The sequence below is a fragment of the Schistocerca serialis genome, chromosome 1 (genome assembly GCF_023864345.2).
Source record: "Schistocerca serialis cubense isolate TAMUIC-IGC-003099 chromosome 1, iqSchSeri2.2, whole genome shotgun sequence".
NCBI classification, from domain to species: domain Eukaryota; kingdom Metazoa; phylum Arthropoda; class Insecta; order Orthoptera; family Acrididae; genus Schistocerca; species Schistocerca serialis.
This window is the reverse complement of record NC_064638.1, coordinates 1,184,822,600-1,184,840,710: the sequence shown is the minus strand read 5'-3', so window position 1 is coordinate 1,184,840,710 and position 18,111 is coordinate 1,184,822,600.

The following is an 18,111-nucleotide window of genomic DNA, read 5'->3' as shown; positions in this document are numbered from 1 at the left end:
GAAGGGTGTAGGTTGCAGTAAGTACTGGGAGATGAAGGATCTTACACAGGATAGAGTAGCATGGAGAGCACACAATCAAAATAAACTGATTGTTTGCACCCTGTTATACTTTCGCTTAGGGGAAAAGTTGAACAATGGTTCATTTCATGTCTAGATAATGGTAAGCAGAGGGTTGTCTCCAAGTGTCAACAAACAGGGAACAGCCCTGATTCTGACTGGTTTGTTGTGAATTGCTGGGCTACCGCTGGGCCCTGCTCTGGATCCTTGGCTTTTTAAAATATAATCAATATCTACTATCTAACATAACAATTGATTCGATTATACTCTATTGCCAGATGACACAGGTGTCACTGTGAAACGAACGGAACGTAACAGAAAAAACAGCAATCTGCTTGTGGCTTATAAAAAATAGATTGAAGTTCTGCTGCAACAAAATACAGTGTATGAGTTTCTAAATTTTTGCGCAACAGTAATTTCCTGTCTCACTGTGGTCAAAGATGGATAAAAAGCTCTCTTGGAAGAATCACTTTCCTATCTGTACTGAAAAATATTTGCCAGTGTCATAATTACTACAGCGGTCTGCCGCAACGAGATTTAAGCGTTTATAATTTTCTCCAGACTGAAATCGGGGTCGAATAATTACACCTCTGGACAGGCCATCGTTATTGGCTGGGAAGAAAAAAGAAACAACTGTACGTACACCTTCCTTGCAGTGAGAACCATCTGCTGAGATACACGACTATAGATAGGAAAATGATTGGAATGGCTGGGACGGTTTTGCAGTATTGAAATGGCATCGCTGTCTCTGGACACCGAAGATACGGGATCGAATCCTGAACTTTACGTTATGGCATCGGGTTTAAAATATAACCTTACTGCAGGTCCTTAATTGTAAATAAATTAAGATTAAATATTTATATAACATTATCGCACATCATTAATTGTAAATAAATTAAGATAAAATATTAGAAAGACCAGTGAGCCAGTATTCAGAAAATGGAAAAGGAACAGCTTCTCATGCAGTGGTGCGTTGACATGTTTTGGCTGCTTGCTTTGCCTTTCGTGCTGCTTTATGCAGTTCGGCAGCCGCTGTCGTTAGGAGCCATTGTGGCTGTTTCTTGTGACCTTGAGTGTCGTTCCGAGAGGAATTTGTGCTTTCTTTCCTTTTTGTGGTTCACTGCATCCGGCTGACAGTCACTCGAGCGCGTCTCTCAGTGGCCATTCAGTATGCGGAGCAGGTGACTCCCCTCATAATTCAAAACGATGTTGCATGTCGTTTTTATTTTACGATTTTTTGGAAGAATGAAATCTGTCGCTTGAAGGCAGTAACGGACCGTTCATCACGGACACAATTATTTGTAGCTGAGCCTCAGTAGTTAGGAAAGTCAGGAGAAGCTGCGAGCAGAACGGCAGAGTGAATCCCGGCTCGTGTAAGTGTTCACTCCCACTGTGACTTACAATTTTGTCAGTGAGAAAGTTTAATTTCACCGCACACCAAGTCATGATGTTGCAGTGCCTATGTTGCTGAGAAGAACGATGAAATGTTCGAAGGAACAGACACTGCGGCGACCACAGCCGTTATGAAATACTTGAAATGTTCTCGCAGTTAAGAACACGAACAACCATCAGCTGTATACGACAATGACAACAACGAACATTTTTTTGTACGTCCATCCTTTTGGTTGGAGTTCTTGGGGACCACGGCCATTCACCACTGTAACGAAACGAAACGCCTACAGCCGTCCTTATGATCTTATTTACTGTGTAGCTACCAGTTTCGGCACTTCAATGCGCCATCTTCAGGCCTTAGTGATGCTGAAGGGGTTGTCACGATCCATATACACTCTGCATCAGTGGCCAACATTACTGGTTTACGGAGACTGTCTGTAACTGTGATGTCAGCATTCCAACTATCAACTGAGTTGGCAGTGTTATTGCACTTGCGAGTGAGAGCGCTTCGGTCGGCTTATCGCGAGTTTTTATCGCGATATTTCTCGACGTCAAGCTGAATCACTTGACAGGAAATGCACAGTGCGATGCGTTTTCCTTAGTCACAACTGTAGCTAACTACTCTGTAACGTCAACACGTGTTTCTGATAACGGTCAGGGGTCACCCAGTGCAGTAACATCGTCGTTGGGTAGTAATCACATACATCATGTAAACACAAACAAGGAACTCCACTGACGGACAGTAAAGTAGCACCTACCGTGTTTCCGCCACGTTATTTGACGTGACGACTAGCTATGTGTTATCTGACAACTCTTTCTTTAGTGACTGACAGCTACTTTCCAGTGTATGGTCGTGCAACTGACTATAGCCGACAGACAATATTTCTCTCTCAGGCATTCTTAACACGGCCTTATGGCTTCAGAGTCTTTTTATTTCCATTACGCTTATCTTAATGCATATGTTCGAGAGATGAAGGTTTGAAATTGTGGAAATCATCATCTCAAACTGCATTTCACTTAATTAAAAATTTGTGCAGATATCTAGCTCCGGTGTTGAGACATTTATAGAAAAGCATTTTTATTTCCCATCAGCAGTATTTACTATACTGAAGAGTCAAAGAAACTAGTACACCTGCCTAATACCGTGTAGTGCTTCCGCGAGCACGCAGAAGTGTCGCAGCAAGACGTGACATCGACTCGACTAATGTCTGAAGTAGTGCTGGAGGGAATTCGCACCATGCATCCTGCAAGGCAGTCCCATAAATCCGTAGGAGTACGAGGGGGTGGAGATCTTTTCTGAACAGCACGTTGCAAAGCATCCCAGATATGGTCAACGGAAGTGTTTAAACTCAGAAAAGTGTTCCTGGAGCCATTCTGTAGCAATTCTGGACGTGTGGGCTGTCGCATTGTCTTGCTGAAATTACTCAAGTCCGTCGGAATGAACAATGGACATGAATGGATGCAGGTGATCAAACAGGATGCTTATGTCAGACTTGTATCTGAACGCATCAGGAGTCCCACATCATTCCAACTGCACACGCCTCACACCATTACAGAGCCTCCAACAGCTTGAACAGTCCTCTGCTGACATGCACGGTCCATGGATTCATGAGGTTGTCTCCATACCCGCACACGTCCATACGCTGGATACAATTTGAAACGAGACTCGTCCGACCAGGGAACATGTTTCCAGTCATCAACAGTCCAATGTCGGTGTTGACTGACCCTGGAGAGGCGTAAAGCTTTGTGTCGTGCAGTCATCAAAGGTACAGGAGTAGCCCTTAGGCTCCGAAAGCCCATATCGATGATGTTTCGTAGAATGATTCGCACCCTGGCACTTGTTGATGACCCAGCACTGAAATCTGCAGCAGTTTGCGGAAGGGTTACACTTCTGTTACGTTGGACGATTCTCTTCAGTTGTCGTTGGTCCCTTTCTTGCAGGATGTTTTTCCGGCCGCAGCGATGTCGGAGATTTGATGTTTCAGTGGATTCCTAATATTCACGGTACTCTCGTGAGATGGTCGTACGGGAAAATCCCTACTTTACCTCGCAGACGCCGTCTCCCATCGCTCGTCGCCGACTATAACACCACGTTCAAACTCACTTAAATCTTGACAACCTGCCATTGAAGCAGCAGTAAACGACCTTACAACTGCGCCGGACACTTATTGTTTTATATAGGCGTTGCCAACCGTAGCGCCGTTTCCACCTGCTTACGTATATCTGTATTTGTATGCGCATTCCTAAACCAGTTTCTTTGGCGCTTCAGTGTATTTATTCTAGATCAATTTTGTTTTATTTCAGCCATCGTCAGCATGACATTTCCGTATATCAGAAGTAACAATGACAAAACGTGGAATGCAACATAATCAGATTTTGACGGCATATTGAAAAACTTAGGTCTAGTCGCCTGTTAACCGTCAGGAGTGTACATGCGACTGCTCAGTCGCCTTTTCACTGTCAGGAGTGTACGTGCAACTTAAGTTTTTCAATATATAGTCACAATCTGGCTATGTAGCATTCTACGTTTTGTCATTGTTACGTTTGGTATACGAAAATATATGACAAATACGCAGTTTTAAACCATCAGATTTTATAATTTTTCTTCCATTTCACGTTGGTCGAAATAACCGAAACTGGTCAAGAACAATGGCAAATAAAATGCTTTTCTGTGACTACAAACAGTTGCTCGTAAAGTGTTCAGAATTGCGACATTTATACAGCGGAAATATTTTTCTTTCTCTTTGCATCTGCAAAGAATCATTTCAGCATGAAATTTACTTTATAGAATTAAATATAGCTTCCATCTGCTTCAACATACATTCTACGCAAACCACTGTGAAGTGCACGGCAAGGGGTACTTCAATGGTAGCACAGTGTTTCCTCCCCTTCCTATGAAGTATGGAGCGCGGGTCTGCTTAATTGGTTCAAATGGCTCTGAGCACTATGGGACTCAACTCCTGAGGTCATTAGTCCCCTAGAACTTACAACTAGTTAAACCTAACTAACCTAAGGACATCACAAACATCCATGCCCGAGGCAGGATTCGAACCTGCGACCGTAGCGGTCTTGCGGTTCCAGACTGCAGCGCCTTTAACCGCACGGCCACTTCGGCGGGCTATCTGCTTAATTGCCCCTGTGCTTTCTGTAATTGGTCTAATTTTGTTTGTTTTGACAATGCCTACGTGATAGATACATAGGGTTCTTAAAATTGTCTCCAGATTCATCATTTCATACACATTCCTGAAACTTTGTAGGTAGGCTTTCACGGGATAATTGGAGTTTATCATAAACAGTCTGCCAGGTAAGGTCTTTCGGTATTTCTGTGAGGCCCCTTGTGAGTCAAACAAACCAATGACTGTTAGTGCCGCTATTCTCTGCGTACGTTCAATATCCCCTGTAGGTGCTGTCTGGCACGGGTCGCTCAGATTTGAACAATACTGGAAAACGAGACGTACAAGTGCTACGTGAATGGTCACCTTTGCAGGCTGATTGCATTTTCCGTGTATGCTGCCGACGAAATGAAACCTGCCAATTGTTTTAGCAACTACAAGGCCAATGTGATCATTTTGTTTCGTATCCCCGCAAATTGTTACACTCAGGAAGTTGTGCGACTTGAGTGATTCTATTTGTGACTCGTTGCTAATGTAGGATGCTATGTTTCTTTTCGTTTTGTGAAGCACAGAATTTTACGTTCTTTAACATTTAAAACAGTGCGTGCTAGTTTCGAGCGTCTGAGCAAGTCTCCTCAGATAGTGGTGGGATGGATTTATTTGACTCGTGCATCAGTTCTTAGCGTTTTTCCGTAAGCTTGATAAACACAACAGATCCATATAACAGAGACATTTCCCCTTCACTATTTACAGCTGTCTGCCAAGGCTGGGGTAAGTCTTCAATTCCGCGACTGTAGAAATCAGGGTTAGTTTTGAGGCGGCATTCGTCGGAAAGCATTTTCATTTGGAAAGGAAGCTCCTTGAAGGTTGTTCGATAGAGAGCGGAAAGGGTGTAACTCTGAGGGGGCAAGATCGAGTGAATATGGTGGGCGCGGGATGATTTCGCAACCCAACTTCTGTATGATGTGTTTCGTCAGTCTAGCAGAATGTGGGGAGGCTTTATGTCGGGTAGCATCTCTTCCCGCAGTCTTCCTGGTCGTCGTTTTTGGACTGCATGTGCAAGACGTATAAGTTGTTGACAACACATGTCAGCATTGATGGTTACACCTCGGGGAAGCAATTCATAGTACACCACACCGTAGCTGTTCCACCAGACGTTTAACATTATCTTCTGTGAATGCGTGCAGGTCTTTGTACGGGGTGTTGCTGCTTTGTTAGGGCTCATCCTTTTTTTTCCATAGAAATGGTCGATGTAGTTCACGAGCCAATTGATGACGAGCAAGCAGGGATGCACATACGCCACCTGCTGATTTGTTGTGATTTTGGATTAGAGCACGCGGTACCCATGCACCCGATGTTTGAACTTTCCCCATTGTATGCTGCCCAATGGTGGAATGATCATAGTTCATCGCATTTGCCAGTTCTCGAGTACTATGGCGTGGATCATTGTGGATTAAATCATTTAAACGACCTTCATCGAACCTCAAAGGTCTTCCTTAGCACGGAGTGTCGCTAATGTCGAAACGATCCTTACGAGAAAAGCATTTTCTTGCCGTCTTCTGTCCAGTGGCATTATCCCCATACACGGGGGAAATGTTTCTGGCTACCTCAGCTGCTGTCGCGTCTCTATTGAACTCAAATACAAAAGCACGTAAGAAATGTTCTTATTTTTCCATTTGGTTCTCCATTTTCCGGCGTCCACAGCTCCACTCATTATCTCCATACAACAAAATAACAATATGCAAACTCAAATAGCAACAGTGAACTACAAATAAAAAATGACGATGGATGAATAAACCCATAGCAACCAGAATACGCGCATTCAAAACAAAAACATCACGAACTTATGCACTAAGTTGACAAAATAGCTGCGCGCTAAATCGCGTGATCATCAACGCCCTTTCTCAAGATCCCAGTCTTCGTGTAAGAATAGTAGCTCTTCTTAACAAGAAAAAAGGCCATATAACCAGACCCACATTCACACAATCTCTTAATAGTATTAACAAAACAGTGGATGACATTACGTACCATTAATACATACTTTTTGCTTTTCGTTGGTGGGATCGTGCGTTCTTCTCACCTTTGACTGACAGACGCAGTCTGACGTACGTGACATCCAGATTAATGCGAACTATGAACAATGGTTCTACATTGCGTGCACTTTCAGCTTTTGAATACAGTTCTCTGCGTTTGTTAATGTCACCCGTAAGTAATGACCACTGTCTTCGAGCTGTAATGTGTATCGACCTTTCTATCCGGATAAAAGGCGATGACAGGCGCGATTTGAAGAACCACTGCTCGGATCTGAGTGAGCTCTGTGCATATCTTTCTATTAATCAGTTTGAAGGCTCTTAAAATATTAAAATGCAAGCTGTGTTTTCTTACACACACAGAATGGCAGTAAATAAAGTATGGCGTATTGAGAAATGCTAGAAACTTTCAGTTTCATCAGTTTGTATGTTCTGAAGTAACAAAGTCACAAGTAAAACAATATTTTAATGTTTTTCTTTGTTACTTCTTCACCTTTATGGAATATATGGATATGAACTTCGAATATGTTTTTCGTTAGCTACATTATATCGCTAGTCGTTGAAACGAAATATACGACATGCGTAACTAATTTCTGAATATTTACTTCTGTGATACTTATTTCCAATTTTAGTTTTATAGTGAATAAAAGACATGTTTAAATGGTACCACTCAAAAACAGATACATTTTGCTAAAAGTTTACTCCTTTTTTGTTAACTATGACCTGTTTTAGTCTCATTCAGATGAGTTACAACTCTCCTATAAGCGTTGTCGCGTTTCAAAAATTCTGTTATAATTTAAAGGGAATTGTGTACTGCTTTTTCCGCTAGGTCGGTATGTTGGCCTACTGCATAGCATAGATCTGTGGCATGTCTTTCACTTGCTTGATTATTTTCTTCTGCATTACTGCTCTGCTGAGTTCGTCAATATATATATATATATATATATTCTCTCTGTTATCGCGAATGGACCCAGAAGGATCACGCAAAGCTTTCTGACGTCGTTTCTTCCATACTTCTTTCATTCGTTCTCCATGTTTTCTTTTTCTTTCTTCTGTCCATTTTGTTCCTGGTCTCTTTAGTGCTTCCTTCTCCGACAATACAATCCACTTTTCCACCTTATTTCTAAAAGTTTTGCTATCTTTGACATCTTTAAGTTCAATATTTGCTTTTTGTAAATCAAATTTTACTTGGCTAATCCATGGTGTTGTTGATTTGACTTTTTCTATGTAAGTGAGAATTCTGTTGGTGAGTCGTGTGGGGGAAAGTCTAGTGACATGTCCATAAAATTTTAATCTTCGCCTTCTTATGTCTGCTGCCAGGTTTGATATAGTTTCTGTGGTTCTTCTTGATTGTATCCGGTATCCTTCTTCTGTTAATTTTGGACCTAAAATCTTTCTCATAATTTTGCGTTCTTCTTTTAGTATTTTTTCTAAACCACATTTTGTGTGGAGTGTGAGCATTTCACTAGCATATAGTGCTGCTGGCTTAATTACTGCGCAGTAGTGTCTGATTTTTGTGTTCGAGGAAATGCATTTTTTATTGTATATTTCATGTGTCATACCATATGCTCTCTTCATTTTCTGTTGTCTGATCTTCTGTGCAACTTTCTCTCCTCCGGTTGGCTCCAAAATTTCACCTAGGTATTTAAAACGTTTTACTCTATTTATTTTTCCATATTTTGTGTTCAAACTGTGTATATGGAATTTCGTACAGAAAAATTCTGTCTTTTGAAACGAAATTTGTAAACCTACTTTATCCGCGCATTCCTTAAGGATCTCTATTTGTTTGGTGGCGATTTCTTCATCATCTGCAAGTATGACCAAGTCGTCCGCGAATGCTAAACAAGATATCTCCACGTCTTTGGTTCTACCAAGATGGATTGGTTTCCAGTAGGATTGATTTTTTAATTCTTTTTCCCATTCCTTAATGACTTTATCCAGGACTATATTAAACAGAAGTGGAGATAGCCCGTCACCTTGACGTACTCCAGTTTTTATGAGAAAAGGTTCAGAGATTTCTCCCCTGAATTTAACTTTAGATACAGTGTCTGTCAGTGATTCTTTGATAAGCCTCAGTGTTTTGGAGTCAAGTCCTAGTTCCTCTAAAATGTTAAACAAAGATTGCCGGTCAATTGAGTCATAGGCTTTCTTAAAATCTACAAATGTACAAATTATGGGTGCATTTCTAATTGCTTTGTGTTTTAATATTGTCTTTAAATTAAATATTTGTTCTATGCATGAGCGACCGGGGCGGAAGCCTGTTTGATAATCACCAATTTGGCGTTCCAGCTGCTCTTGTGTTCTTTTCAGCAGGCATGTTGAGAGAATTTTGTAGGTGACTTGTAAAAGTGAGATTCCCCTGTAGTTATTGACATTTGTTCTGTCTCCTTTTTTATGTAACGGGTGAATAAGGGCACATTTCCAATCCTCTGGTAATTTTTCTGTTTCCCATATTTTTGTTATTATTTTTGTGAGCTCTTGCAACGCCTTTGGTCCTAGGTTTTTTAATAGCTCTGCAACAATGCCATCTTCGCCAGATGTTCTATTATTTTTTAAGTTTTTAATGTGACATTTGATTTCTTCCTGTGTTGGTGGTAATGAATCCGGTTGAGCGTTGGCACAGATTTCTTTGGGAAACCTTAAACTAGGTTCTGGGCAATTTAGTAGGTTAGAAAAATATTGAGCCAATACTTGACAGTTTTCCTGGTTTGTTAGGGCTAATTTACCATCTGGTTTTCTGAAACATAAATTTTGAGGGATATATCCTCGTATTTTATCTGCGAAAGTTCTGTAGAAGTCTCTTGTATTATAGTTTTGGAAATTTTCTTCTATGGCATCCAGTTGTGCCTTTGTGTACTTCCTTTTTGCTTGCCTAATAGATTTTGAAACCTGTTTTTTAACCTCGTTAAATAAATGTAGACTTAGACTTTCTTGTGATTTTTTACTGTTATATTCTTGAAATGCCATTTTTCTCCTTTCCAATGCATTTTCACAGTCTGAATCCCACCAAGGGTGTTTGAATATCTTTTTCAAGGGAATAGTTTCCTTAGCTATTCGCGTGATTTTAGAATGAAATTCTTCCCATGTGTTTGCCTTTTCCTTCTCCCATTCTTCTTTTACTTTAGATCCTTTAATCTTCCTGGTGTCATATTTCTGTATTTCTGTTTTCTTCTGATGACTTCTTCGTGCTGTAAACTTGATTTTAATTCTAGTTAGGTAATGGTCTGAATCAATGTTTGCTCCTCTGCGTACTTGGACGTCGTAAATTTCTTTTTGTACTGGGTATGAAATCGCCACATGATCTATTTGAAACTCGCCAATTTGTTGTATAGGAGATCTCCATGTCTTTTGTTTTCTTGGACATTTTCTTAGAGATGTTGACATTATCTTCAGGTTATTCTGCTTACATAGTTCGACGAGCCTTGTACCATTTTTATTGGTAAATTTATGTGCAGGATATTTGCCTACGGTTTTTTGGTGGATTTTCTCTCTACCAATTTGGGCATTAAAATCGCCGAGTAGAACTTTTGTATCATCTTTTGGAATCTTGGCCATTATATTCTCCAAATTTTCCCAGAACTTTTCTGTTTCCATGGGGTTTTTCTTGTTGTCTCCGTTTGTGGGAGCATGAACATTAACCATTGTGTATGTTTTGTTGGCACATTGTAAGCGCATCGTCATTATCCTATTATTTACGGGAGTAACTTCCTTGATGGAGCTGAGCACGCTCTTGTGTATGATAAACGCCATCCCGAGATGGGGGGCTCCTCTTCCGATTCGTTTATCCGTCTTGCTCTTAAAGATGCGATAGTTGCCATAATCTGATGTTTCTTCATCTGTAAAACGTATCTCCTGTAAAGCTAGTATTACTATCTTTTGCTTTTCAAGTTCTGTTGTAAGGTTTAGAAGTTTTCCTGGTTGGATTAATGTATTTATGTTAAAGGTTCCAATGTATGTAGGTGTTTTAAGTGGAAGTTTGCCAGAGAGCTCCGACTTTCTCTGATGTAATCGTGTAAGTCCAGGTTCCCCAGAATCCGAATTCCTGGTTACCATCTGTTGATGGGTGGATTGGTTACCACCTGGGGTAATGTTGTTATTACTTGCACGAGTCATACTTGCTTGTAATCAAGTTGGTCCAGTGTTTCCACTGGGTGTTTAGAACCAGGGATTGTTAGTTCCTAGCGCATTATGACCAGCCGCACATTGTGTGAACAGACGCTGACCAGGATGCCGATGGTTCCCACTTCAGACGCGTCCTGGATTTGGGTGTTGACAGTGCTTATTGTAATGGCGGCACTTACTCGCCATGACACAGCAACGTCTTCGGGTTCTGTGGTTTTTGAATGAGTGTGACCCTTGCCAAAAGTCACCCTCCCACACCCTCGTGATGCTGCCGCCTCGGTCCGGGACTGCTTATTTGGGTTTCCCCTTATTCGCAGCTGTCCACCATATCTGATGGATCGTTCGCTATCCGCCACCTGCGACCCGCCCTGTACCTGAGGCTCGGCTAGGGTATATATATATATATATATATATATATATATATATATATATATATATATATATATATATATATATAGGGTGGTCCATTGATTGATAGTGACCGGGCCAAATATCTCACGAAATAAGCATCAAACGGAAAAACTACAAAGAACGAAACTCGTGTAGCTTAAAGGGGGAATGCAGATGGCGCTGCCATAGGCCAAACAGATATCAACTGCGTTTTTTGAAAATAGGAACCCCCATTTTTTATTACATATTCGTGTAGTACGTAAAGAAATATTAATGTTTTAGTTGGACCACTTTTTTCGCTTCGTGGTAGATGGCGCTGTAATAGTCACAAACGTATAAGTACGTGGTATCACGTAATATTCCGCCAGTGCGGACGGTATTTGCTTCGTGATACATTAGCCATGTTAAGATGGACCGTTTACCAATTGTGGAAAAGGTCGATATCGTGTTGATGTATGGCTGTTGTGATCAAAATGCCCAACGGGCGTGTGCTATTTATGCTGTTCGGTATCCTGGACGACATGATCCAAGTGTCCGGACCGTTCGCCGGATAGTTACGTTATTTAAGGAAACAGGAAGTGTTCAGCCACAAGTGAAACGTCAACCACGACCTGCAACAAATAATGGTGCCCAAGTAGGTATTTTAGCTGCTGTCGCGGCTAATCCGCACATCAGTAGCAGACAAATTGCGCGAGAATCGGGAATCTCAAAAACGTCGGTGTTGAGAATGCTACATCAACATCGATTGCACCCGTACCATATTTCTATGCACCAGGAATTGCATGCGACTACTTTGAACGTCGTGCACAGTTATGCCATTGGGCACAAGAGAAATTACGGGACGATGACAGATTTTTTGCACGCGTTCTATTTAGCGACGAAGCGTCATTCACCAACAGTGGTAACTTAAACCGGCATGATATGCAATGTTGGGCAGCGGAAAATCCACGATGGCTGCGACAAGTGGAATATCAGCGACCTTGGCGGGTTAATGTATGAGGCGGCATTATGGGAGGAAGGATAATTGGCCCCCATTTTATTGATTGCAATCTGAATGGTGCAATGAATGCTGATTTCCTACGTAGTGTTATACCGATGTTACTACAAGGTGCTTCACTGCATGACAGAACGGGGACGTACTTCCAACATAATGGATTTCCGGCTCATAGATCGCGTGCGGTTGAAGCGGTATTGAATAGCATATTTCATGACAGGTGGATTGCACGTCGAAGCAGCATACCATGGCCCACACGTTTACCGGATCTGGCGTCCGCGGATTTCTTTCTGTGGGGAAAGTTGAAGGATATTTGCTATCGTGATCCACCGACAACGCCTGACAACATGCGTCAGCGCATTGTCAATGCATACGCGAACATTACGGAAGGCGAACTACTCGCTGTTGAGAGGAATGTCGTTACATGTATTTCCAAATGCATTGAGGTTGACGGACATTATTTTGAGCATTTATTGCATTAATGTGGTATTTACAGGCAATCACGCTGTAACAGCATGCGTTCTCAGAAATGATAAGTTCACAAAGGTACATGTATCACATTGGAACAACCGAAATAGAGTGTTCAAACGTACCTACGTTCTGTATTTTAATTTAAAGAACCTACCTGTTACCCACTGTTCGTCTAAAATTGTGAGCCATATGTTTGTGACTGTTACAGCGCCATCTATCCAAAGCGAAAAAAGTAGTCCAACTGAAACATTCATATTTCTTTACGTACTGCAGGAATATATGATAAAAAATGGGGGTTCCTACTTTAAAAAAAAAAACGCAGTTGATATACGTTTGAGCTATGGCAGCGCCATCTAAGGGCCAACCATAGCGCCATCTGGTTTCCCCCTTCAAGGTAGACTAGTTTCGTCCTATGTAGTTTTTTCGTTTGACGCTTGTACCGTGAGATATTTGGCCCGGACACGATCAGTGGGTCACCCCGTATAGTATGACAGTTGCCAAACCTCCCCCTAGTACTCCAACAGCGTGAAGCTGTCGTTTTAGTAATTCACTCGGTGTTGCACATCTTGATCTCGCACCATTCGCTGTTTCTGTTTTGTTTCCATATTTCACAGTTCAGAACACCTTCTTCCTGTTCTCACGCTTGATCTGTGTACAGTTTTGACGGGCTGTCCGCTGCGCCATTTTACCACTAAATCTGATGGGGCGGGCGGGGGCGGGGGAAATGCGAAGGGGAGTCTGTCTTCTAAGCATGCACCAACCACGAGGAAAAACACGGGTGGCGCGCTTTGCTTCCCATCTTAGGACGGCTTAATTTATCGTTTCTGATTGCACGAGATGGTCTTCGTCATACCGGACGACTGGCTTCAATCTCTTAAACGGCGTAACCAGTTTTCATCCATACAGACGCTCCCGTTAATTGGCGGCTTATCCACGTCGGATATCCGCCAATCTCCGGGCCGCCGTACTGGTTTTTCGTCTCGCGTTGCCGCCCTCCTAGATTCTCGCGCAGTGAGTTTCGCTCCCTTGACTCATCGTCGTTCGGCTGTTAGCCGGCCGGTGTATCGACTTTATCGTCTGTTTTCCGGAGCTCTTGTGCCATCTCCCGTAAGCTTATTACGGCCGTCCCCCTTTGCTTCACAGGGTACTTCGGGGAGATTGCCATCCGATTCCGCCGTCACAGGAGCGGAGATTGCTGAGCTCAGCACTGAACGAGTGCCTTTGTTTCTGTTGCCTTTAATTCCCGGAAGATTTCCGGTCGTTTCGCGCGTTCCGCCGAGCTTTCGGCCACTGGAATCAACGCGTCGCGAGGTGGACGCGTTCTCGTATGACCTCACCCTCGCAGTATGTGTCGAGTGTCCCCTCGGTACTGTCACCTTGCGCGACGGACGACTTTGGGCTGTCTCGCTTCTGAGTTAACGTCCCCTCAAGCTTACTGGCTGTCGTCTGTTTCATCAGCCTCCGTTTGTAGAGCAGCGGAACACAAATCTTGGAAACGTATCCAACCCTGTGGCGTTCTAACTTTAGTTTGGAATGGTTCTCTTCTGTACTGAAGACAAGCAATCCTGGGAAATGCATCTTCGTCTAATTCAAGTATTATGCGTTTGGACCTGCAAAGGTGGCTACACTGAGTCACAGCGCCAGAGATTGCGCCAAAGATTATTATTCCGCCGCCTCCACTGGCAGTAGTAGTTCAGAGGTTGTCGTGGGCAGTGCTTGTTGAGAGGATGTCGAGAGCAGTACTGGTTCAGAGGATGTCGTGTGCAGTTGTTGTTCTGTTGGGCGAGACAGTATATGCTGTTCGGTTGGTGTAATGTATAGATGGAAGATGTTGCAATGATCACAGTGTATTTTTCGTCATTATACAGGGTGTTACAAAAAGGTACGGCCAAACATTCAGGAAACATTCCTCACACACAATGAAAGAAAATATGTTATGTGGACATGTGTCCGGAAACGCTTACTTTCCGTGTTAGAGCTCATTTTATTACTTCTCTCCAAATCACATTAATCATGGAATGGAAACACACAGCAACAGAACGTACCAGCGTGACTTCAAACACTTTGTTACAGGAAATGTTCAAAATGTCCTCCGTTAGCGAGGATACATGCACCCACCCTTCGTCGCATGGAATCCCTGATGCGCTGATGCAGCCCTGGAGAATGGCGTATTGTATCATAGCCGTCCACAATACGAGCACGAAGAGTCTCTACATTTGGTACCGGGGTTGCGTAGACAAGAGTTGTCAAATGCCCCCATAAATGAAAGTCAAGAGGGTTGAGGTCAGGAGAGCGTGGAGGCCACGGAATTGGTCCGCCTCTACCAATCCATCGGTCACCGAATCTGTTGTTGAGAAGCGTACGAACACTTCGACTGAAATGTGCAGGAGCTCCATCGTCCATGAACCACATGTTGTGTCGTACTTGTAAAGGCACATGTTCTAGCAGCACAGGTAGAGAATCCCGTATGAAATCATGGCGGTGAATCGAGGAAGTACAGTACATACTGACGAAACTAAAATGAGCTCTAACATGGAAATTAGGCGTTTCCGGACACATGTCCACATAACATCTTTTCTTTATTTGTGGGTGAGGAATGTTTCCCGAAAGTTTGGCCGTACCTTTTTGTAACACCCTGTATATGGAGGTAAAAAAAAAAAAAAAAATATACTTCACATTTCCTTATTGACAACGCCTCTTGGTCACAGGTTCAGTCAACAAAGCATCTGGCTCGTGTTCATGTATTAGACTTGTAATTCTGGTTTCTATGTGCAATTATAGTATTTCTGGTTTTTCAATTAGTTCATTGTAAATGGTGTTTAAAATATCTTGTCGTATTGAGGAAGAACCGTGGCAGATACATGTACGTTGAATCACACTTCCACACACAGAACAGTTACACTTGTGCTTTGTTGTTTCGTAGCTTTTATAGTTGCAGGGGACTTAATTAATCAATTGTGTCAACGGAAATTCTCTTTCATTCTGTATTGTTATTTTATGCAGTCAGATTGCGTACTAATACTAGTCAGGGCCAACCGGTTACGAGACTTCGTAACCGGACACACAGCTACTAAAATTATGGCATTTTAATTAAGCAACCTTTTCAAACATCAAATTTGTATCGTAATTGGGATTCGATCAGTACACACTGCTTGAAACGCCCTGCTAATCCCACAGGACAGGACAGATAGTATAAATTGTGGAAAGGGGCTAAAATAAGGGGCTGTCAGTTACACTCGAACATACAACTTTATTATTTGATCAAACATTACAAGGTCCCATTTTTTTTTTTTTTCTTTAAGCACGCAGCTTTAATCTTTGGGGCTTAATTACCGGCTGAAAGCCACTTTAATTTAAAAACATCTGAAGGCCAATAACTTAAAACGCCAGCATAATCAGAAATTTAAAAGGCAAGCCTTATCTTAAAACATTTCTTTAGTTAGGTTGAAGTTACAAGTTAAATTCAAATCGGGTGAAGGCCTAACACTTAAAACTCCATAACATTAATGTTTTTAAATACCGAAGGCCATAAGTGAAACAGTTCTTCAATTTAGGCTGAAGGCCTTAGAAGAAACTCAAACTCAAAATCGGCTGGAGACCCAAGACTTAAAATTCAACAACATTACATTTTTTTAAATGTCAAAGGCCTTATGTAAAACAGTTCTGTGAACTAGGCTGAAGGCCAACACTTAAAATTCAACAACATTAAAACCTTTAAAAAGCCAAGGTCTTACGTGTAACAGTTCTTTAAACTAGGCTGAAAGCCCTAAGACCAAAACAACACTAATTAAAAAAAAAGTCGGCTAGAAGCCATTTTAAAACACACAACAAGAACAAATTAAAAAAAGGGGAGGCAGTACACCCAATGGCGCTCAGATGTTCGAGGATCGGCCTGGAATTCAAACACTAATGCTCACTTAGGTGAGACAGGCAGTCGGGCCATCCATTCGCGATCAGACGACAACCCAGCGAAAAGATAACTTCCACTTCACCTGACCAGGGCACAACAGGGAGTTAAAAAAAAAAAAAAAAAAAAAAAAAAAAGGCTCTGAGCACTATGGGACTCAACTGCTGAGGTCATTAGTCCCCTAGAACTTAGAACTAGTTAAACCTAAGGACATCACAAACATCCAAGCCCGAGGCAGGATTCGAACCTGCGACCGTAGCGGTCTTGCGGTGGAGTTCAACAGAACAACGTAGAAGGTATTGGCGCCCACAACCAATCATCCATGGTGCTCTCAAACTACACACCGTGTTGGACAGCAACAACACGATGAGGAAACTATACTGCCTGAAATTTAAGTCAATGGCCAGGGCAAGTAACCGGAACGTTAATGGCCACAAGGCAGAAGATTCCGCTGGTGCACTTAGATTCCAATAACCAAATACAGTGAAACTCCACTGGAGGGTGGGTAGAATTTTCAAACTTGAAAACCACGTTGCTGCTCGCGGGAATGTCCCAACAGCCGACAACGAACTCCAAACTACACCATGTGAACAGTCTTGACGTGCTGGTAGATTACATCAAAACTCAACTCTCGTGTCCAGTGTCAGTGAGCCACGGACTCGTAGCAATGGGAAGAGCACCACACACTCCAACACCGCGCCAGCGAGCCCGGCCAAACTACACCCCGCCGAGAATTCCTCGCTGCTCCACGCCAACCTACCGACTGATCGTACATCACCCAGCCGGAAACTATAAGCCCCAGGTCAAAGATAGTCCAAGGTGCGAATATCGATACACACCGCTGCTGCCACCTGCGGAAGGAGAGGATAACAGCATAATCGTGGGAAACTAAACACAGAATCGCAACGAAGGTTTAATCCATCGCATAGCATGTGCCAGCCACGGCTCACCGCTGAAGATCGTACACTGATACTTGGACATTAATCTTGCTAAATGTGTCTCACTAGAGGGATCTGAATTGTAACACGTAACATGGTAGTGTCCAATATAACTGTGTCGTTGCATGAGAAACAGAGTGCTGTAATCGAGTTTCCAATTCAAAGAGTTCGTCCACACATAGTTCACACTCTCCTTCAGCATGGTAATGCAGACAATATACGAGCGCTGTGACATCTGCAATAATCCGACGACTTGGGTTCACTGTCATTGATCATCCTCCACACAGTCCCGATTTGGCCCATCCATTTTCATCTGTTTCCATAGCTTAAAAAAAAAAAAGAGTTACCTTGGAGGACTTCACTTTGATACTGATGAAGCCGTACAAGAAGAGGTGTGGTTGTGATTCCGTCAGAAACATTCTAATGTGGCGGGATCAACAAAATGGTATCTCCTTGGGACAAATGTGTTCACTGACGGGGTGACTGTTGAGAAATCGAGATGTAGACATGAAGAATAGAGAAATAGATGGTTAATAAAATTTGTTTCATAAAAAAATGCCTAAGAGATTTCACACAAAAGGCTCCGAGGGATTACTTTTCAGCATGCCCTCGTATCTTGCCCATTCTACTGTTCTCCAAATGAGATATTGTGAGTGGTTACGAGCTCTGTCACTGAGTACAGTATGAAATATCATCC